This window comes from Theropithecus gelada, chromosome 7b, assembly GCF_003255815.1.
Source record: "Theropithecus gelada isolate Dixy chromosome 7b, Tgel_1.0, whole genome shotgun sequence".
NCBI classification, from domain to species: Eukaryota; Metazoa; Chordata; class Mammalia; order Primates; family Cercopithecidae; genus Theropithecus; species Theropithecus gelada.
In genome coordinates, this window is record NC_037675.1 from 9,798,997 (window position 1) to 9,821,235 (window position 22,239).

Here is a 22,239-nt window from a genome sequence, read left to right on the forward strand (position 1 = left end):
CCCAGGCTGGAGTGCAGTGGCGCAATCTCGGCTCACTGCAAGCTCCGCCTCCTGGGTTCACGCCATTCTCCTGCCTCAGCCTCCCGAGTAGCTGGGACTACAGGCGCCCACCACCACGCCCGGCTAATTTTTTTGTATTTTCAGTACAGACGGAGTTTCACCGTGTTAGCCAGGATGGTCTCCATCTCCTGACCCCGTGATCCGCCCGCTTTGGCCTCCCAAAGTGCTGGGATTACAGGCATGAGCCACCACGCCCGGCCTATCCCAAATATTTCTTGAGAAGCAACTATTATGTGCCATTGTTGCTGGGGATACAGCAATAAACAAAGCGGATAAAATTTGCCCTCAGGAAGTTCATAATCTGGGAGGAAAGACAGACATGTGATATTATTACCTTACCCCATCTATTCAGTGGACAATATGACAGTGCATCCTACTAAATTAACCGGGGAAAGGAAATGAACACTGGGCAAAAACAATATGGAAAAATCAAAGAGGTAACCAAAAAAAAAACACAACTCAAATCCCTAATCTAAATAGGAAAAACAATCATTTATTGGATTGTTTGGAAACCAGCTAGGTTTCCAAAAGAAAACTTCTATCTTGTCTTTTATACATATAATCTGTCCTATTTAAAAAGTCTCCCTTTTCAAAAAGATAAATAAACATTACCTTCAGACAACCTTTCAAATAAAAGAGTAACTTTAACCATTTAACCATTAAACAATCTCAATTATTCATAATTCATATATAGTATTACTCAAGGTCCGGCTGTACAATATTTCTTCCAAGTTACCATAAATCTTGGCAGAAGAGAAAAATAAGCTTAAACCTGGGTGTATTTCATGTTACAAAGAGGTTCAACAGCCACAGTCAACTCATCCCACCTTTAAATTTTCAGATTTCAAGAAGAGAAGGAAAGGGATGGGGGAAAAAAAGACTTGAAAAACAACACTATTGGATACAGGCAAAAGTTCAGGGCCATTCTTATACAGCCCCATTAAAAGAACAGATTATCATTCATGACAAAAATGTAATTAAATATACACGCCAAGCTATCAGAATTCTTCCCCTTTCTGCCATCACATACTAAGGTTTCTCTGGCAAGGTTATCTACACAAAGATTCCGCTGAACAATGAATAGTCCCTCTGAACAATAGGCTATAAGCAATAATGAAAAGGAACTTGCATGTCCTGTCTTAGGAAATTACCCAGACACAGAATTATTTATCAAATAATTCTATTTACTATACTGTATTGGAAAAAGAAAAAATGTTTATGGTAATAAGGTTAGCAACAATAGTAAGAAAATTAGTCACTCCAAGCAAAGTAGAAACGAGTCGTTCCAACTCTGAAGAATCCTCACTAATGTGAAAATATCCTCTGTTCCATTTCATGTCCAAGAGCCTAAGTTTTGTATCTTTCTCTGGCCATCCTTCTAGGACTCAGTGAAAGGTAAGTCAGCAAATACCACTTCACAGAACAAAAGAACTCAAGGACAAAAGAGCAGTAACCTGCTCGAGGTCACACAGTCGATTATGTGACAGAACCCAGCTAAACTGTAACTACTATCTCCTTCCAACTACAAACCTTGCCAAGTTAAAGCCATTTTACCAGGGGGTGGGAGGAGAGGAGATGGAGTCAGGTGACAAGCAGTAGTGAGGAAACTAGCAAAGTATCTACTTACAGAGCTATTATTTCCTAAATCACGAGTTAAAAATAAAAGATTTCTTCCCCAGAAATTAACATGCGTGCTCCATTCATTTGCCAGAGTCTCTGCTCCAACAACATCCTGGCCTTCAAAATGCTCAAATGGATGAATCAAGGACAATTCACATTTAAGGGACTACGAAGAGAAAGCTGCATTACATGACCCGGGTCTTTCCCCAACCATTCCACCTGTGTCTTTTGTTGGGTCCATATAATCCACTCCCCTGCATTACGCAGAAGATATGCACCCAAAATCCATGTTTGATATGAGCCAAACTGGGCTGAAAGCTAGGGGGGTAAGAAAAGATGTTTAGAACGTCATGGTGCACACCTGTATTTTTCTTACTGAGGGCTTGCTTACTCCTTCTCCTGCTAACACTTCAGTACTACTAAAATGAACCTAAAAAACTGGTTTTTCAACTTCCTATATAGGTTACACATGAACTAATTAAATGTAAAACACTTTGAAGACGTGAACAAATGTGTAAATGTTAATTATTAATGTCCATCCACAAAGCTTCTGTATATGAAGGAAAATACAATTCTATTGGCAAGTTTCTGCTACTTTCAAGGCACAAATATGGAAGCCTAGCATGTTTTTAAGAATTCTAGAAAAACTTTAAGAGAAGACCACAATGATTTTCTATTGACACCAAGATCAAGATGGAATTTTAAGCTGGCTACTTTGGATATAATTATATCAAAGTGAAAAAAAATGTGACTTATAGCAGATATAATAAAACTAGAGTTATGTTTATAGTCACAATGTCCCAGATGAAAGCTGTAATTGACTTGAAAAGCAAACTTAAATCTCTAAACCCTAGTTTTTTCATCAAAAAAGGGAGCGAGAATAATATCTATCTTACAGGATTATTGTAAGGAATTAAGAGAATGTAAATGAACATAATATGCAGGTAAACACACAAAAGTTTATTCTTCCCTTTAGCAACTTTACTTTTTTGAAAACACCTTTTAGAAAATGACCTCAAAAAACCTCTCTAGACTGGACATACACACTATTCTATGCTCTAAGGATACACACAGCACCATTTTGGCAGGAATGCCCAAGCAAAAGCTTTGGCTATTACTGCCCACTGACCCATGCATGTCTTTAATCCTTGAAGGGAGGAAGCACCTCAGCCAGTCCCTAAGGCTTCATGTGATAAAATGAACACTTAGAACTCTACTTCCCAACTCTTGTTACCATATTTTTTTCCCCAAATAACTCCCAAACTGCAAAGTCTCATCTACAGTTCCTTTGTATTCTGAGCCCAGCCGCTCTGTGTACAAAGCATCCAAGAAGATGCACACTCTGTGTACAAAGCATCCAAAAACCATTTTCTTCCAGCTTGTTAAAGGTAAAAGAAATTATTTCCATGCAATGTCACAACGGACCTCCCTTCTCCCACGCCAGAAACACACCCACTTAGACAAGGCAGAACTCAAATGCCAAGGATAATAGATTAATTCACAAATACCACCCAAATCATTATGTTTTTAGAAGTGATTCACGAATTACTGGAAATGTCAAATTTGTCAAAAGCCCCTGTCATATCCACCACCTTTATCTTTAGCACAGCTATCACCCGGGAAAAAGAATACTTCTAAAAATCTAAGTCAATGTTTACGGTATAATTCAGATTTTAAAACAAAATAACTTCAAGCTCAGTTCAATTTTTCTGAAGAGATCTGCCCACCACAATGCAACATAAAGTACTCTTTCAACAAAATAGTGCCGCAATTAGCCTGGTGGCAAAAGCATGTGCTAACAATTTTTCCAGGAACGGTTATGGACTCATATCAAAACCACCCAGAGCCAGGTGCAGTGGCGTGTGCCTGTAGTTACAGCAACTAGAAAGGTTGGGGTGGGAGGATCACTTAAACCCAAGAGTTCAAGTCCAGCCTAGGCAACAGAGCAAAACCTCATTTCTGGAAAAAAAAAAAAAAAAAAACTCTTAATTGATTCCCATCTATGATTAAGATTATTCTGTAATCCCAGCACTTTGGGAGGCCAAGGCGGGTGGATCACGAGGTTAGGAGATCAAGACCATCCTGGCCAACATGGTGAAACCCCGTCTCTACCAAAAATACAAAAATTAGCCGGGCGTGGTGGCACATGCCTGTAGTCCCAGTTACTCAGGAGGCTGAGGCAGGAGAATCGCTTGAACCCAGGAGGTAGAGCTTGCAGTGAGCCGAGATAGCACCACTGCACTCCAGCCTGGGTGACAGAGCGAGACTCCATCTAAAAAAAAAAAAAAAAATTATTAAGGGCTCAAATTTTTAAGACAACAGACTATACATAGTAAAATAATGGAATGAGTAATATCAGCAACTACAAACAAATGAAACCCACTACCCTAGAAACTCACCAACTGAGCCCAACCTCAAAAAATATTAACTCCTTTTATTAAGGATAAGAATACGGCCGGGCGCGGTGGCTCATGTCTGTAATCCCAGCACTTTGGGAGGCCGAGGCCGGTGGAACACAAGGTCAGGAGTTCAAGAACAGCCTGGCCAACATGGTGAAACCTCATCTCTACTAAAAATACAAAAATTAGCAAGGCATGGTAGTCTCAGCTACACAGGAGGCTGAGGCAGGAGAATTGCTTGAATCTGGGAGGCAGAGGTTGCAGTGAGCCAAGATCGCAACACTGCATTCCAGTCAGGGTGACAGAGAGAGACTCTGTCTCAAAAAAAAAAAAAAAAAAAAAGAACAAGGGGCCAGGTGCAGTGGCTCACACCTATGATCCCAGCACTTTGGGAGGCCAAGGTGGGTGGATCACTTGAGTCTAGGAGTTCAAGAACAGCCTGGACAACATGGCAAAACACCATCTCTTCAAAAAGTACAAAAATTAGCTGGGTATGGTGGTGCACACCAGTGGTCCCAGCTGCTCAGGAGGCTAAGGTGGGAGAATCCTTGAGCCCAGAAAGCAGAGGTTGCAGTGAGCCGAGGTCGCGTCACTGCACTCCAGCCTAGACCCTGTCTTAAAAAAAAAAGAATAAAGACAAATATATACACTGCAGAAAATCAGAAGATCAAAAGTTACCCTCATCAACTTTGCAGTAGCCTCCTTCTAGACTATCTTCATACATGTGTATGTGAAGTACATTCAAATAATACACTTGCATCACATTAAAACATCATTATCTTTCCACTATCACCAATATCCTTAGAGACTACAAATGGAAAATATAGTTCACTAATATTTTTATCATGCTCAGAGAAGAAAAGTTTTCAGCATGTTTGGAATCCTAACTAATTTTGATATAATATGCAAGACAATTGTTTTAGGTCACTACCATCTTCCTCCATTCATATCTAGCCTTCCTTTAATTATTATACATAGTGGTGGTTGTTTTATGACTGTCATGATTACTAACTACTATGCCATGAGCCCCAATTATGGAGCTTTATATATCCCTAATTCCCACTAAAACCTCCCACTCTCCCTTCTCTGTCTACAATTCTCTAATTCATACATCCAGTCCAGATCATCACTGAACTCCAGAACTGTATATCCATATGCTTACTGATAACTTCACTTAAAAATTTCACGGACGTCAAACTTAGCATGTCAACAGGGAAATCACAATTTCAACCTCTCAGCAAACTGATTCCACATCTTCCCCATTTACCCAGTTGTTCAGACAAAACACCTAGGAATCGTCCTTAATTTCTTTCTTTCCTTTAGAACCTTTTTCCAATCTGTAAGTAATCCTATCAGTTCTATTTTCAGTGTATATGGATTCAAACCACTTCTCACCACTTTCCCTGCTACCACCCTAATCCAAGTCATCATCTTCTCTAGGCTGAACTACTGCAAATCTCTGAACTAGTCTCTGCGTTTCCACTACTGCTCCCTATGCCAAGAGTAAAGTTTTTAAAGCCGAAATCAGCTCTTGTCATGCCTTGCTTAAATCCTTCAGCTGTTTCTCACCATACTAAAGAGCCTATTTGATCTGGTCTCTGGCTACACATACAAACCTTATCTCCTCACGCTCTTTCTCACCCATTCCAGCCACACCAGGCTCCCTGTTCATTCTCCCACCTCAGGCCCTCTGCACTTGATGTTCCTTTCATATTGAACACACTTCCCCTGACTCTTCATGTGGCTAGGTTCCTTGATTTTCTTCAGGTCTATTCAAATCTCACCTCCTCAGTAAGGCCTTGTCTGACCTCCCCAATCTCTGCTAGTACTCTTCATATCCTTCCTAGAATCATCACCACCAGACATGACTGCAATTGTTCGTTCACTGGTTTATTTTCTACTTCCCTCAATAGGATATAGATTAACAGCAGCAACTACAGATGTCACTGAATTACTCTATCCACTGACTCACTACAACTTGTGACATAAAGCATATATGCTAGGAAACAAAAACACAAAAGCAAGTATTTCTACATGAAAACACCAGATCCCAAGTGTTACAGCTCTTTTAGAATTTGTCTAGCAGGTTTTCTGGTTTTCACTGGAAGACTCCCCCAAGGGGGGGGGGGGGGCAGAAAATAATACATTATAGTGATCCTTCTCTTTCTGTTTATCACCATAGCAATTCATTGATTAATCTTAGGTATGTACCATGTGCCTCTTCAACTAAAAGATATCTACATTTTTTCTGTTATTTCCTACAAAGCAATGGCTGAGCTACTATCAGAAGATAGTCAACAAATACTTCTTTCTTATTTATACTCCCAAAGATTTTGAGAATCCTGTAATGAAACTTTCTGAACCACCAACAAAGCACACTCACCCAAAGGACTTCAGCTGCTAACCACGACAGAGTAACTGGATCCAGATTTATCCTGCCATTCTCCCTAACTACTAGAAAAGTGGACAAAATGTATGAGGCAGCATCCTTTAGAGCCTGGACAACAGGCAGCACAGAACTGCAATCCCAAAGAGAAGGGAACAAATAAGATAAGCCCTAAAATTGCCCCAGCTTTCTGGCGGGAGGTACCTTCTAGACCATGGTGCAATGAGGAGGATCAAGCACAACATGGCAGCTTTGTCAAGTTTAGAAGACAAACATAGCTTGGGAAGGCTAAGGAGTCTGAAAATTGCAGAGTACGAGAGAAGAGGAGGGAGTTGCATGAAAAAGGAGCTCCAGAAATCAGCATAGAGGCCGATGAGTCTCACACTTAGTAGTAAGCCAAGCATGCACGTTGTAAAAATACATGACGGCAAACAAAGAATCACCCAGGAACTGTAAGCTAAATGATCCCCAAAATTCACACAGGTCTGGGAGACATTTGTGTTCTCAACTGCCAGAATAGAGTCCTCACAGGACGCCCAATTCTTCAATGAAAACTACAGGGGCTTCACGCCTTAGTAATGGGGTGTAGCAAGCAACTTAAACCCATAAGTCTGGCAACTTAACTTGCCAAAACAAAGTATGATACTCTTTAAAGCAATGGTTCTTGTGTTTGAAATAACTTTACCCCTGAGGAGACATTTGACATTTAACAGATAAGGACTCAACAACTGTCATGAATATTATATATATGATCAAGAATCTATTTTAAAAATGAACATAACTGGAAACAAATGGAAGAAATAAAAAAAGATTCAGTAGCAAATGGAACCCAAAGACATGTAAAAAATAATACATCATGACTAAATGAGTATTATCACAAGAATGCAAAGCTATTTCAACATATTACACCAGACTAAATAAGAAAAAACATATGATTATATAAATATAGAAAAACCTTTGACAACATTCAATAGCTATTAATGACAAAAACTCTCAGCAAACTAAACATAGAAGGCAACTTCCTCAACTTGATAAAAGACATCTACAAAAACAAACACCTATGGCTACCATCATTTTAATGGTCAAACACTCAGTGTTTTCCCTTCTAACATCAGGAAAAAGGAAAGGATGCCCACTTGTAAAATTCCTATTACACATTATACTGAGGGTCCTAGACAGTTCAGCAAAGTAACAAAAAGAAATCACGCCCGGCGCAGTAGCTCACGCTTGTAATCCTAGCACTTTGGGAGGCCAAGGCAGGCAGATCACTTGAGGTCAGGAGTTTGGGACCAGCCTGGTTAACACGGTGAAATCTGGGCTCTACTTAAAAAAAAAAAAAAAAAACTTAGCCGGGTGTGACAGCATGTACCTGTAATCCCAGCTATTTAGGAGGCTGATCCATGAGAATCACTTGAACCTGGGGGGCTACAGGTTGCAGTGAGCCAAGATCGCACCACTGCACTCCAGCCTGGGCGACAGAGCAAGACTCTATCTCAAAAAAAAATAAAACAGGAAATGAAAGTATACAAAGTGAAAACGAAGTCAAACTGCCCTTATTTGCCAATTACATTACTGCCTATGCAGAAAATTCCAAAAATCTACAAAAAAAGCTTCTATTACTAAAAATGAGTTTAGCAAGGGTGTAGGATCCAAGGTCAGCATATAATATAAAATGATCTTTCTATATACCAGCAACGAACAACTGGAAATTGAGAAATATCATTCACAACAGCACCACAACACATGAAACACATGTATGAGATTACAAAACACATGCAAGATCCAATTGCTAAAAACTACAAAACACTAATCAAAAATCTAAGGTCTAAATAAATATATATACCATGTTCATGGCTCATTATTAAAATGTCAATTGCCCCTAACTGATTTCCAGCTTCAACACAATGCCAATCAAAAACCCCAGCAGGCTGGACATGGTGGCTCATGCCTGTAATCCCTACACTTTGGGAGGCCACGGTGGGAGGATCACTTCATCCCAGGAATTTGAGACCAGCCTGGGCAACATAGAGAGACTCTGTCTCTACAAAAATAAAAAAATTAGCCAGGCATGGTAGTGCATGACTGTGATCCCAGCTACCTGGGAGGCTGACGTAGGAGAATCGCTTGGGCCCAGAAGATCAAGGCTGTGGTGAGTGGTGATCCTACCACTGCATTCCACACTTGGCAACTGAGTGAGACCCTATCTTTTTTTTTTTTTTTTTTTGAGAAGAACTCTCGCTCTGTCACCCAGGCTGGAGTGAAGTGGCGCAATCTCGGGTTACTATAACCTCCATCTCCCGGGTTTAAGCAATTCTCCTGTCTCAGCCTCCCAAGTAGCTGGGATTACAGGACCCACCACCACACCCAGCTATTTTTTGTATTTTTAGTAGAGACGGGGTTTTGCCATGTTGGCCAGGCTGGTCTCGAACTCCTGATCTCAGGTGATCCTCCTGCCTCAGCCTCCCAAAATGTTGGGATTACAGGCACGAGTCACCACACCTGGCCGAGATCTCATCTTAAAAAAAAAAAAAGAAGAAAAACTCAGCAGGACTTGTAGATAACAGCAAGATGAATCTAAAATATGCACAAAAAAGCAATGCAACTAAAATACCCAAAAAACAATTCTGAAAAATAATAACTCACACTACCTGATTTTAAAACTTACTCTAAGGTGACAGTAATCAACAGTGAGGTGATAAAGAAATGAAAGACACAGATCAATGGAATAGGAGAGAGAATCCAGAAACACATTCACACATTTATGACCAACTTGCAAAAAAAAAAAAAGGGCAAAAAGGTAATCAACAGAGAAAGGACAGTCTTTTCAAAAACTTGCTGGAAAAATTGTAAATCCATCCACAAAAAAATAAGCTCAAAGCATACCTTGTACTATTTAGGAAAATTAAATCAAAGCAGATAATAAACTTAAATATAAAATTTTAAACGATAAAACTTATAGGAGAGCCAGGCACAGTAGCTCACGCCTGTAATCACAGCACTTTGGGAGGCTGAGGTGGGCAGATCACTTGAGGTCAGGAGTTCGAGACCACCCTGGCCAACATGGTGAAACCCCATTTCTACTAAAAATATAAAAATTAGTCAGGTGTGGTGGTGGGTGCCTGTAATCCCAGCTACTTGGGAGGCTGAGGCAGGAGAATTGCTTGAACCCAGGAGGCGGAGGTTCCAGTGAGCAAGATCTTGCTCACTCCAGCCCGGATGACAGAGCGAGACTCCATCTCTAAACAAAGTAATAACTTCCAGGAGAAAACACAGGGGAAAGTCTTTGAGCTCTTAAGCTAGGCAAAGATTTCTAAACTATTATATCAAAAGCATGATCCACTTGGGGGGAAAAAAAAACCCAAAACTAAACACTGGATATCATAAAAATTAAGAACTTCGGTTCTTCAAAAGACATTATTAAGACAAGCAGGCTGGGCACAGTGGCTTGCGCCTGTAATCTCAGCACTTTGGGAGGCCGAGGCGGGTGGATCACTTGAGGTTAGGAGTTCGAGATCAGCCTGGCCAACATGGAGAAGCCCCATCTCTACTAAAATTAGCCGGGATTGGTGGTGAATGCCTGTAATCCCAGCTACTCGGGAGGTTAAGGCAGGAGAATCACTTGAAACCAGGAGGCAGAGGTTGCAGTGAGCCAAGATCACACCACTGTACTCCAGCCTGGGTGACAGAGTGGAACTCCATCTCGAAACAAACAAAAAAAGACATTTATTAAAACAAGTAAAAACAGACTAGGAGAAAATATTTGCAAATCATATATTTGATTCCAGAGTATATCCAAAAACTCATTTTTTTAAAGCAAAAGATTTTGAACTGACATCAAAAAATGACAAATAATCAGATGAAAAGATACTTAATATCATTAGTCATTGGGCAAATGAATAAAAAGGCTACATTCTGTGTGATTCCATTTTGACAACATTCTTGAAAAGGCAAAAAACCATGGAGACAGAAAACAGATCAGCGATTTCCAGAGTCTGGAGGTAGAGAACGGGTTGAGTACAAAAGGGCTAAGAAGAATTTTGGAGAATGAAGGAACTGTCCTATTTGAAGCAGCGGATATATGAATGTATACACCTGTTAAAACTCAGGATGTTACACTAAAATGGCTGAATTTTAGTGAGTGTGAACTATACATATGAATAAAGAATGAAAAAAAGAGACTAAAGAGACATAATGATGTGCTGAGTGAACTTTAATTTTACCCTGTCCAAAATTTTTCTTAATCAACTATAAAAGATATTTGGGGGACAAATACAGAAACTTGAATAGGTATTGAATAACATTATAGAATTAATGTTACTCTTTCTTGTGAATAACTGCAGTTGGTTATGTAGAAAAAGGGTCAGCAAATTTCCGTAAAAGGCCAGATAGTAAATATTTTCTGCTTTGTGGATCACACGGTCTCTGCTGTAACTACTCAACTCTGCCACTATAGCATCACAGTACCCAGAGAAGACCTTACAGAGTGATGTGAATGGTAAAAAACCTCACACCTTTTCCTTCTCTCCCATCCTAGCATCCATATCATACAAACACACTGGTATCCACCTTCCCCAGGCACTGAACACAGCATTGCCCCACACAAATGTTCATACAATCACAGTATTTCAGTACGAGGTCCATCCTTCCAGCAAGGTCTGACAAAAACGCACTATCCATTCATCTTCTATTTATAAGGTCACAATCAACTTGCAGGTGGACAAGAAAATTATAAATATGAGGACAAATGCATGAAACAAACTTTCTTCCACTGACCAGTGAGGACAGATGTATGAAACAAGCTTTCTCCTTTTTTTTTTTTTTTTGAGACGGAGTCTCGCTCTGTTGCCCAGGCTGGAGTGCAGTGGCATGATCTCGGCTCACTGCAACCTCCACCTCCCGGGTTCAAGCGATTCTCCTGCCTCAGCCTCCCAAGTAGCTGGGATTAAAGGCATCTGCCACCCTGCTGGGGTAGTTTCTGTACTTTTAGTAGAGATGGGGTTTCACCATGTTGGCCAGGCTGGTCTTGATCTCCTGACCTCAACTGATCGGCCCGCCTCGGCCTCCCAAAGTGCTGGGATTACAGGCATCAGCCACCGCGCCAGGCTATGAAACAAACTACAGCTTTCTCCTCTCTCCCCATTTACAGCAGTAAGACAGCCTAACCTGGGAAAGACAGAGAGAGAGGGAAGCTACTTCCAAATGGACACCTGTCCCCATCAGTTATAACCAAGTCTATTCAAGTGCTAAATGTTAACTTTAAAAGAAGGGAACATCAAAAGTCCAAGTTTCTTTGCCTAGCTTTGTCAGGAATGTTTTTACCCTCAATCTGTAAGTGTGATCAAATATAATTTTTAAAGGTTTACCCTCAATCTGTAAGTTTGACCAAATATAATTTTTAAAGGTTTACTACAATCTCTTCATCAGAAAACTAATGGAAAAATGGAATAAAATCTATAGAAATGTCCTTAACACGTAAATATTTCTAGAATGTATCTATTCCACCTGGTACTGTAAGTATTCTAAACTATGCTAATATAACTGATTTAAATCACAGCTTTCTTCTGTAAATGGTGGTACCTTTAAAGTGTTATCTTGAAGGGGAAGTGAGTGATTTGCTCATGTCTCTGTACTGAACTAACACTGTTAACACCCAGTCCAGTTCCACCTTAAACAAGTCTGAGAAATACAGACATATTCCACACTTATTATTTGTCAAGACTAGGGTAAAATAAATAAAATTGGAACACATATCCTCTTATGACTGATGAACTGAAAACAATCCATCTCTCACTGTTTCCTAAATAGCACAGTCACAAAGAGCTCTACCATACCAAGCACTCTGCAAGTCCCACTCTCAAAGGAAGACTCACAGGTGACTGAGAAGATAAACTCGCTATTGTTTCCATTATCCTTCAGTTCATCTGGCACCTTTGAAGAAATAGATTTAGATAAGACTCACAAGTCTCAAGGCCCCTTCTTTATGAAAGAATTAGCTAAGCCTCTATACTCAGAAGCATCAGACTTTTAAGAATGCTTAAGTAAAAATGTATCAAAATTATTCTCATGACAGCTACCAGGAAATAGCTACTTACTCCATGTTAGATACTGCAGTTAAGTACCTCACATAGTTTCACTGATTCCTAAGAACACTGCAAAGTATGTTACTAACCCTTACAAAGTAGGAAACTGAAGCTCTGAGAGGCTATGCTACTAGTCAATGGAAATGTGGGGATGTGAACTCTGCCTAGCTCTAAAGGGTGTACGTTTTTTTTTAAATTTCTAATTTTTTTCCAATTTCACAATGGAGGGAGAGTTGTCACTACAATTTTAATAACTTCACCAGTTGGGTGGGGTGGCTCACATCCGTAATTCAAACACTGTGGGAGACTGAGGTGGGAGGATGGCTTGGGTCCCCGGGAGAAAACTGGGAAACAGTGAGATTCCGACTCTAAAAAAATAATAATTTCACCAAAACGGGGAGGGGGGGGCAGATTTCTAAATCGGAATCTCTTGTTGAAATCCTTAGAGCACTAGTTAAGCCCCACTTCTTTTCAAAAAATAACTGACAGATTTTTAAAAAGGTTAGAAATCATTTTAAAGTAAATTTCATCACAGATCTGCAAGTGAATTGTCATTTTGGACAAGTGCCCAGAGTTAGTGGCTCTCTCCTGTGCACACTAGCTACCACTGGGCAGTAAAAATAATTTACCCAATTCAAACACATACTGTGCCTGCGCTATGTTAAGACTACTGGCAAAGAGGGTACAAAGCTAAGTAAGGTCTATCAGAGCCCTCAAGGAGTTAAGGACTAGAGGAGGAGTCCATTTATAGTACAGTATGTGTGCAGTTACCATTTAGTCAAGGCAAACGAAGTGTGAGAAATCCTAAAACAATAGTACCTACAGGGTAACATGCCATCACGGCCCAGAGAAGGAAAGCAACTGGTGCACTCATAACGTTATGTTGTCAGCAGTACTTGCTTACATTGTGTCCCTCCCTGACAATCCCTTCCAACCTGTCAACCAACCTCCTTCCCCACAATCACACACACACAACCACACAACCAGGAAGGGAAGCCATCGAGCGAGTATTGTGAATCCTAAAAGTGGCTCTGTAGTTTAAAAGTGCAACGCCTGTGCCTGAAGAAAATTTGTCTTTAGCTTCATCAGGTGAAGAAAATTGGTTTTATAACACAAAGCCCACCAAACCAGAAAAGCCCAGGAACGCTTCTCCAAATGACCCACTTAGCATGAGAAATTACTCGGAGCAAACTGACACACAGTATTTCTCAAATTTTTCTTTTTCACTTAGCAGAAGGTAAAGGAATACAACTGAAGTTAACAGTAAATGATACTCTGGCCATTTTGTTCCACTATGAATGACAGACATTTAAGCTAGTTCCATCTGGGGAACTGAAACAGAATCATGTTCATATCATAAGTCACATAAACCAAATACAGTGGAATACGTGCACCCGAACTTGGCAAAACTTGTACTTAATGCAGCCTGCAAACCCCCAAGAGTCCACGACGGAATACAAGAACAGTAACAATGATTTATCCCAACTGATCTTAGCTCCTTCATAAACTTGCCAATAATGAACCTTTCAAGAACTTCACCGTTTGTCCTCATCTGAGCAATCCAATGGTTTAGAAAAACTGAAGAAACTGCTTCTTCGAAAAATAAAACAATTGTTGCGGGGGAGTACTAACAACAACAGCAACAAAAGGCACACTGGTTTTTACTGAACTGAAGCAATAAACTCTCCAAATAACTTCATTAAGCAGTGTTATAGCAAAGAAAGAACACCAAAATACCGCTCAATCCAACTTTCATTGTGAATTCCGGGATCTAGAAAATTAAATGTGACGGTATCACTCTGCTATAAAAACTATTTCCAAAACAAAACAAACCTATCTAACCCCTTTCTTGATTTTTTTTTTTTTAGATAAAGTTTTAGGGTTTTTCCTTTTTTCAACTTCACATACTTATTGGCTTTGCAAAAAAAAAAAAAAAAAAAATGGCAGTGAGCCATATTTACCAAAAAAAAAAAGTTTTGTTTGGTCTCAAAGCATAGCTGCAAGCTAAGCCGGCTGCACGGGTCCCAGAGTGCGTGGGGACCTCACGGGTCTCCTGGGCCGCTCGCCTCCGAGAGGCGCGGGTCGGCCAGGCCGCGCCCCCGAGAAGCCGCGGAGAGGCCCCAACAGGCGGGCGCGGCCCGACGTGTTTACCGTCCGCGTCGGCCCCGGGGAGCCGCTCCCTCGCGCCCGCAGCACTTGTTCGCGGCGCGGACTCCACACTACGACCGCCCGCCTCAGGGGAGGAGTGAGCCCGCCCCGGCGGCGCCGACTCGGGGACCCGGGGCAGGGATTCGGGGCCTCGCTGGGGGCGGAGCGCCTGAGGGAGCATCCGCGGCCAGGCGCGCCCCCCACCCGGAAAGCGGCGACCGCCCCCAAGTTGGGCTGCGGAGTGGGAGTCGCGCCGAGCCCCAAGCAGACAATGCGGGAGAAGGGTGATCCGAAGGGAGGAGGGGTCCGCAGAGCTGAGGTCCCGGCGCGGCCCGGCGACCCGTCCGTCCCACCCGCCCCCGAAACCCCCGCAGCCCCCGCCCCTCCTCCGGGGCCCGCCCCACCGAGCAACCGCAGGGGACTGGCCACACTCCGCACCCCGACCCCTCCTCAAAGCACAAAACTTCCCCCAACTCCGCCAACTAAGTTGCGCTCTCACCGTGCGGCTCCCGGGGCTCCCCCGCGGGCCGAGCCGGGACAGCTCCTCACCTTCGCCGCGGAGAAAGACAATAGACGGCCGCTCCCCCAGCGGCGGCTAAAGCGGCGGCAACCGAGGCAAGCAATGAACACGGCAGTCTCGGCGGAGCACAGGCGCTTCACCGCGGCTGCTCGGGCTCCGCGCTGGCCCTGCACACAGCCAGCCCACCCGCGCATGCGCCGAAAGTTGCTCGGGGGTGGGCGGGGCACGCGGGCGGGCGGTAATGCCTGCGAGTCCTCCCGTGAGTACACGCGGAGCAAGAACTGCGAGCTGGGATTGCACGGCAGAGCTGCCCATCCCACTCCACGAGACCAATAGTAAAGCTCCTGGGCGGGGCAGTCAGGTTGCTAAGGGAGGCTGAGGTTGACCGCCGCTGCTGCTCGGCGGCAAAGTGATCAGAGTAGGGTGGCTGGCAGAGGCTGCTCTGGGAAATGCCCACCCACGGTCTCCTCTCCACCCTGTCTCCAGAAACCGCCCTTCCTCTGTGTGCCGGTGGTTACCTGAGCTGCAGCACTTAGCTACACATCGTGAAATGATTTACTCCTCTATTTCCCCCACTTCAACTCAGGAAGTGGGGTTTAGTCTTCTGTGTGCACAGCCTAGGACAGTCTAAGGTATTAGGTATTAAATATAGGTTTTAAACAAGTGTTGGATGGATGCAAGGCGCTATGGCGGAATCACAATTGTGACAGTGCATTCCGTGAACTTTTGGCTACTCGATCACCGCAAAGTCATTCCGTGTTCGAGCTGCAAATGACCTCAGAAATCATCTGGTTGCTTTGAGAAACAAAGTGTGGTCCGGGTACCAACGGTGCCGGTAACCACCGACCCACAGAGGAAGGGCGGTTTCTGGAGACAGGGCGGAGAATATATTAGTACACGAAGAAACTTGTTTTTTCAAATAGTTAAGTGTTTCTAGTGCGCATTAGGAGGGAAATGCCTATCAAGTCAAACCATTGTTTCATTAATGTTATTTCTTAGGTCAAATAAAAAGTGGCGAAAAACGAATGCACTTCAAGAAAAGTGTTAAGTAAAAAATCGAGACACTTTATGCAGTTCAAGAACGTGTAAAACTAGTTGACAGTGATTGAAGTAAGAACAGTGGTTAGGCAGGAAGAGAAGGTTATTGGCTGGGAAGGAGGAGGAGGGAACCCTCTGGGGTGGTGGTTCTGTATTTTGACCTGGGTAATGGATAACAAAAGTATATACATGAATAAAAAAATACATCTAGTGCACTTACGATTAGTGCACTTTACACATTTTAAATATGTATTTTTAATGTCAATTTTTAAAAATCTGGTACAGGATATACCCTCACCCCCGCCCCTCCCAAAAAAAGCAAAGACGCAAATGACTGCCATTTGGGAAACACTGATCCAGGCCAGCTCACTAGCAGTGACCACAGGCCGGCTCACTAGCAGTGACCAAACACCTGAGAAAGGGTATTGTGAATTCCTCATGTGTGTACCAGGAACTTCCAATGTTGAATAGCTCCAAATCTCAGAAATGCTCTTAATGTTGAGCTCTGGTGCTCACATATACTTTCTTGTTTTGTCTTTTTTCTTTCTTTCTTTCTTTCTTTCTTTTTTTTTTTTTTTTTTTTTTTTTGAGGCAGAGTTTCTCTCTTGTTGCCCAGGCTGGAGTGCAGTGGTGCGATCTCAGCTCACTGTAACCTCCACTTACAGGGTTCAAACGATTCTCCTGCCTCAGCCTCCCAAGTAACTGGGATTACAGGCATCCACCACCACACCTGGTTAATTTTTTTTATTTTTAGTAGAGACGGTGTTTCACCATGTTGGCCAGGCTGGTCTCAAACTCCTCTATTTCCCCCACTTCAACTCAGGAAGTGGGGTTTAGTCCTCAGGTGATCCACCCACCTTGGCCTCCCAAAGTGCTGGGATTACAGGTATGAGCCACCATGCCCGGCCCTATTTTCTTAATTAAACCTCACCGAATGGCTTTAAAAAAAAAAAAAAAAGGTCAAACATGCCCAGTTGTTGATGTGAAAATATTTCCGTATCACTTCATCGTGCTGTTCACCCTCTTCCACTGTTCTCTAATCTGTCCTTGTTGATATTTAAAAGTTGGCACAAGGCCTGGCACGGTGGCTCACACCTGTAATCCCAGCACTTTGTGAGGCTGAGGAGGGCAGATCACTTGAGCCCAGGAGTTCGAGACCAGCCTGGGCATCAGTTGAAACCCCATCTGTACCTAAAAATACAAAAATTAGCCAAGCATGGTAGCCCAGATCTCAGCTACTTGGGAGGCCGAGGTGGAAGGATTGCTTGAGCCCGGGAGGCAGAGGTTGCAGTGAGCCAAATCATGCCACTGTACTCCAGCCTGGGTGACAGAGCCAGACCCTATCTCAAAAAAAAAAAAAAAAAAAAAAAAAAGCTGGCACAGAGAGAGAAGACACCTGGATCCTAGACCTGACTGACGGCCTCAAAGGAGCCTGTCAGGAGCTGGTCACTTCTCAAAGAACCTCAGTCTTCTGTGAAGCAAGAGTGCTAACCAAGAAAATCACTTGAACCCTAACATTTGATAACCCAGTGACCTTCCCGCTTAGAACCTGGCTTGTTTGTTTCAAAGGCAGCAGTAAATGTTACCATGTCATCTTTCTACGGACACTGACAACACCATTCCCTGCTCCCTGCCTCAGCAGGATTTACACCTTTCCAGTGGGCTGCAGGAAAAGTTAAGAGTCTAGCACTTCTCGAATGTACTGTGCTTACAAATCACCTGGGAGAGTTTGTTAAATGTGGATTCTGATTCAGTGAGTTTGGGGTGGGATCCGGGATTCTGCATTTCTAAAAAACTCCCAGGTGCTACTGATGTAGCTATTCTGAAACCCGACTCTTTTTTTTTTTTTTTTTTTTGAGACAGAGTCTCACTGTATTGTCCAGGCTGGAGTGCAGTGGCATGATCTCGGCTCACTGAAACCTCCGCCTCTCCTGTTCAAGCGATTCTCCTGCCTCAGGCCCTCAAGTAGCTAGGATTACAGGTTTGCATCACCACACCCAGCTAGTTTTTGTATTTTCAGTAGAGACAGGGTTTCACCATATTGGCCAGGCTGGTCTTGAACTCCTGACCTCAGGAAATCTGCCCACCTCGGCCTCCCAAAGTGCTGGGATTACAGGCATGAGCCACCATGCCCAGTCTGAAACCCAACTTTGAAGGCAAGAGTCTACCCTAAATTCCCCAAACGGCTAAGCCCTCTGTCTTTGGGAATTCCTAAATTGTTATCTGCGTGACTGATGCCATCTCATCGTTCAGGCCTCAGCTCAAATGATCCTTCTCAGAGAAATCTTCCTTGGCTACCCTCCCTAAATTGACTCACTCTCATCTAGTCCCTCTCTTGCATATTTCCATATGCAATTATTGGTTTTTTCCATAGCATTTATCTCAATCTGAAAGTACCTTATTTATCTTGTGTGTTTATTGGCTCCTCCCACTATAATGTAAGCTCCTTGAAGTATGCTGTGTTTACCCCCTCTCTTCTGCCCCTCTGATAGTATCTGGTTCACAGTATGGACTCAACAAATGTTTCACATTAGTGAATTTGCACGAAAGAAGCTATTATAAGGAGCCTTCAAACTGAGTGTCCCTGATACTAAAGACTTATTCTTCCAAGGTATGCCAAATATTTCTACACAGTATGCCCCATTTCACAGAAAGAGATTGCAGGTTTGATCATTTTCTCAGGCACTCTGAGTAAGTTTGCAAGCCAGGAAAGATACCTTACTAAGCAGTGGTGGGGTTTGTATCTCTGAACTATCTCTCCATTGACTTATATCTTCCCAACTGATTTACACAGATTCTATATAATACCTAAAAATATAACAAGAATAAATCCCATTTTACAGAGAGTTCCTGGTAATGCCAAAGCAAAGAAAAAACAAAAGTAACACAATTAAAAGAGCATAAATTTCTCTGGAAGCCCTCACTGTGTAACATGTCCACTTTGATAACAGAAACACTGGAACAAACATGTCCCAGCGTTCCTTCACAGCAGTGGACATTGTATTGCTTTTGTGATAGAAATAGTGCCCTCATCATGCTTTGAGAGCTTCCACTCTCAGCTCCTTGCTTGATGCGAAGCCAGCTCTACCACAGCCCCAATTCCATGGCCTCAGCATGGAATGCAGACCTGACTCTCCTGATGCATCCTATCCGCGGGCAACGGTGACTACTCCCATACTACTCTGCAGACCTGACTCTCCTGATGTATCCTATCCGCAGGCAACAGTGACTACTTCCATACTACTCTGCTGGAACTAGGGTCTTGCTTGATTGGAATATTTGTCTCCGTTAAATGGAATCTGGAAGGATATGCCTGTCAGCCATCTTGTCACCATAAAGAAAGAACCTTTAGAATGGAAATGGAACAGTGGAAAGTAAACAGAGATGATTTTCTTAGTGACACTAGTTGAACTGCTGAATCCAGCAATGTAGACTTTTCAATCCTATAAGCCAATAAAGCCTGGCACAGTGGAGGTTTCTGTCACTTGCATCCAGAAGAGTTGTAATTGCCACCACACCCATGAGCTGATGATCCCTGGCCAATTCCCTGACAAATGTCTATTGAGAGTTTACTGTGTGCCAGGCATTAGTCAGGGTCCTGGGGTTATAGATGAAGAAGAGGTTACTGTCTTTAAGAAACTCACAGTCAATTGAAGGCAGACAAACCAGGAAGAAATCACATGTGTAGGTGCCTTTAAAGAGGCCAGTGCAGGGTGTTGTGAGGAACAGAGAGGAGTATTTCTCCTAGTTAAAGGATGAAAGTTTAGGAAAGACATCCAAGAGGATGAGATAGATAAGATGGGTCTTGGAAGACAATCAGGCACATAAAGAATGGTGGGGTAGTACAGGAGACTAGGGTATGTGTGCACAAATAATAGAATGACCTTTCTAGAAAAGGGAAGAGCAAATTCAAAGACACGGAGGTATCAGAAACACAACACACATAAGAAACTGGGCGGGAGATGAAGCTGAGGGCGGGGTGTGGAAGCCAAGTCATGAATGGCCTGGTACACAGCCCTGGTAATGGGTGTGGCCCTTATTCTGAAAAGCAAAGAGGAAATCTCAAAAGGTGTGAAGAAATAGAACAACAATGAGAGCAGATTTTCATCTTGTAATAGAAAGATCACCTTACCACCATATGTCGAGGCTGGATTTAAGTTGGGGGTGAGGATGGAAGGGAACAGGGAAATCTCTAAGAGAAACCTGGCTCCAGGCAGAAAGTTTTGCAGTCTAGAGCTGAATTTTTATTTCTTGGGGGCAGAGGGAATCTTACCTCCTTGATGTCAAGCCCAATGTTACCCAATATATATGGGCTTTATGTATGCTTTGGAATTTTCCAGTAGTCACATTTAAAAAGTTAAAAAAGAAGCAGGTGAAATTTATTAATGGGGTATTTTTACATTATATCTATTGTGCTAAGTCTTCAAAATAATCCAGTGTGTATTTACACTTACAGTACATTTCAATTCAGTCTAGCCACATTTCAAGTGCTCAAAAGTCATGTGTGACTGATGGCTGGTGTACTAGACAGCAAAGGTGAGGTTGATTGCTTCTGACACAGAGCCTCTATCTAGAAATTTCCTCCAAACCTCAATATGTTTCTAAAGCCAAAATTCCTGCACCGTACCTCTTCACTTGCATTATCTCATTTATTCATCACAACAATCCTAGGCTGGCACTATTATCCTCCTTTTACAAGTAACAAGTAATCTCTTTTACAGAGATTAAGTAATTTGCTACAAGTCACATAGCTACTGATTGGCACCGCTTATCGTTCAAGAGACAAAAACTAAGGGAAAGTTGCCAAATCCAAGTTAGAATAGTATTTGAATACAATTTCCCTCATTAGGGCTCTCTCACCTCCTCCTCCTCCCCTCTGTACTTGGAACTATGAACCTATTTAGTCAGCCTAGCTACAGAGCAGGTGCTCAGTAAAGAGTTGATTAAGCAACCAATTCCTTGTTGAGAATACATTTCAGGAATTCTACAGGCACAAACTAAGCAGAGAAATGGCTTAAGGTTATATGCTGTATTGCAGGTAAATGCACAGTAAATGGCATTTATCATTATGATTATTACCAGGTCAGATACTATTAACATTTTAGGGACCTTGCTGCATATTCATTGCAAGCAGCCTTCCAAAACAAGTTGTGCTGATTGATAATTTACATCCCTGTCGTCAGGGTATCAGAGTGACTAACCTCTCTAAGTTCTACTTGTATGAAACAGAAGGAGTTTAGAAGTGGTCAGAACTGGCCGGGCACAGTGGCTCACGCCCGTAATCCCAGCACTTTTGGAAGACCAGGCGAGCAGATCACAAGGTCAAGAGATCAAGACCATCCTGGCTAACACGGTGAAACCCCGTCTCTACTAAAAATACAAAAAATTAGCCAGGTGTGGTGGCATGTGCCTGTAGTCCCAGCTACTCTGGAGGCTGGGGCAGGAGAATTACTGGAACCCAGGAGGCGGAGGTTGCAGTGAGCCGAGATCACACCACTCCAGCCTAGGCTACAGAGCAAGACTCTGTCTCCAAAAAAAAAAAAAAAAGAAAAGAAAGAAAGAAAGAAAAGAAAAGAAAAAAGAAGAGTTCAGAGCTAAGTTTGGATCATGGATGCTCAAATTCTTTGTCTGTAAAGGAATCACTTCCACCCAACAGCCACATTATAACAAATACAACCCTGAGCACATTGCCTGGCACAATGCAAGTTGCTCTATCCACTTTACACACCTCCTCCACTTCCCCTTTGAGAGACAATAAGATAAAAGGAAGTCTAGGAGCAGATCTGATTATGCAGAAAATTGTTAATTGACAAATGCAGGGAAACATGCACGTTGCCAAAACTGTAATAGAGAATTTTCAACAAAAAGTGCATATTGTCATGTACTAACTTCCTCAATAGATGTAGCAGCCACCCAGTCTCCTGCCCCCAGAGGCTCCCCAGCCTTTAATTAATAAATGCCAGATGTACTGTTTATTGATAGAACAAT

The 22,239-nt window shown here is 42.5% G+C and overlaps 1 protein-coding gene and 1 non-coding gene across 4 annotated transcripts in view; one reads left to right on the forward strand and one right to left on the reverse strand.

Moving 5' to 3' along the window:
• AKAP13 (A-kinase anchoring protein 13) overlaps positions 1 to 15,792 on the reverse strand; it is a 356,454-nt gene extending 340,662 nt beyond the window's left edge. For 2 of the 3 annotated variants that reach the window (XM_025390973.1, XM_025390974.1), the window contains exon 1: positions 15,193 to 15,792. The gene's annotated coding sequence lies outside the window, so the exon portion shown is untranslated. The remainder of the gene's footprint in view (positions 1 to 15,192) is intronic. The other variant, XM_025390972.1, reaches the window with a different exon arrangement.
• On the forward strand, positions 6,132 to 6,193 carry LOC112629528. Its single transcript, XR_003120632.1, has one exon. It is a non-coding gene; the product is annotated as a U7 small nuclear RNA (small nuclear RNA).
• Positions 15,793 to 22,239: the final 6,447 nt, after the last annotated feature.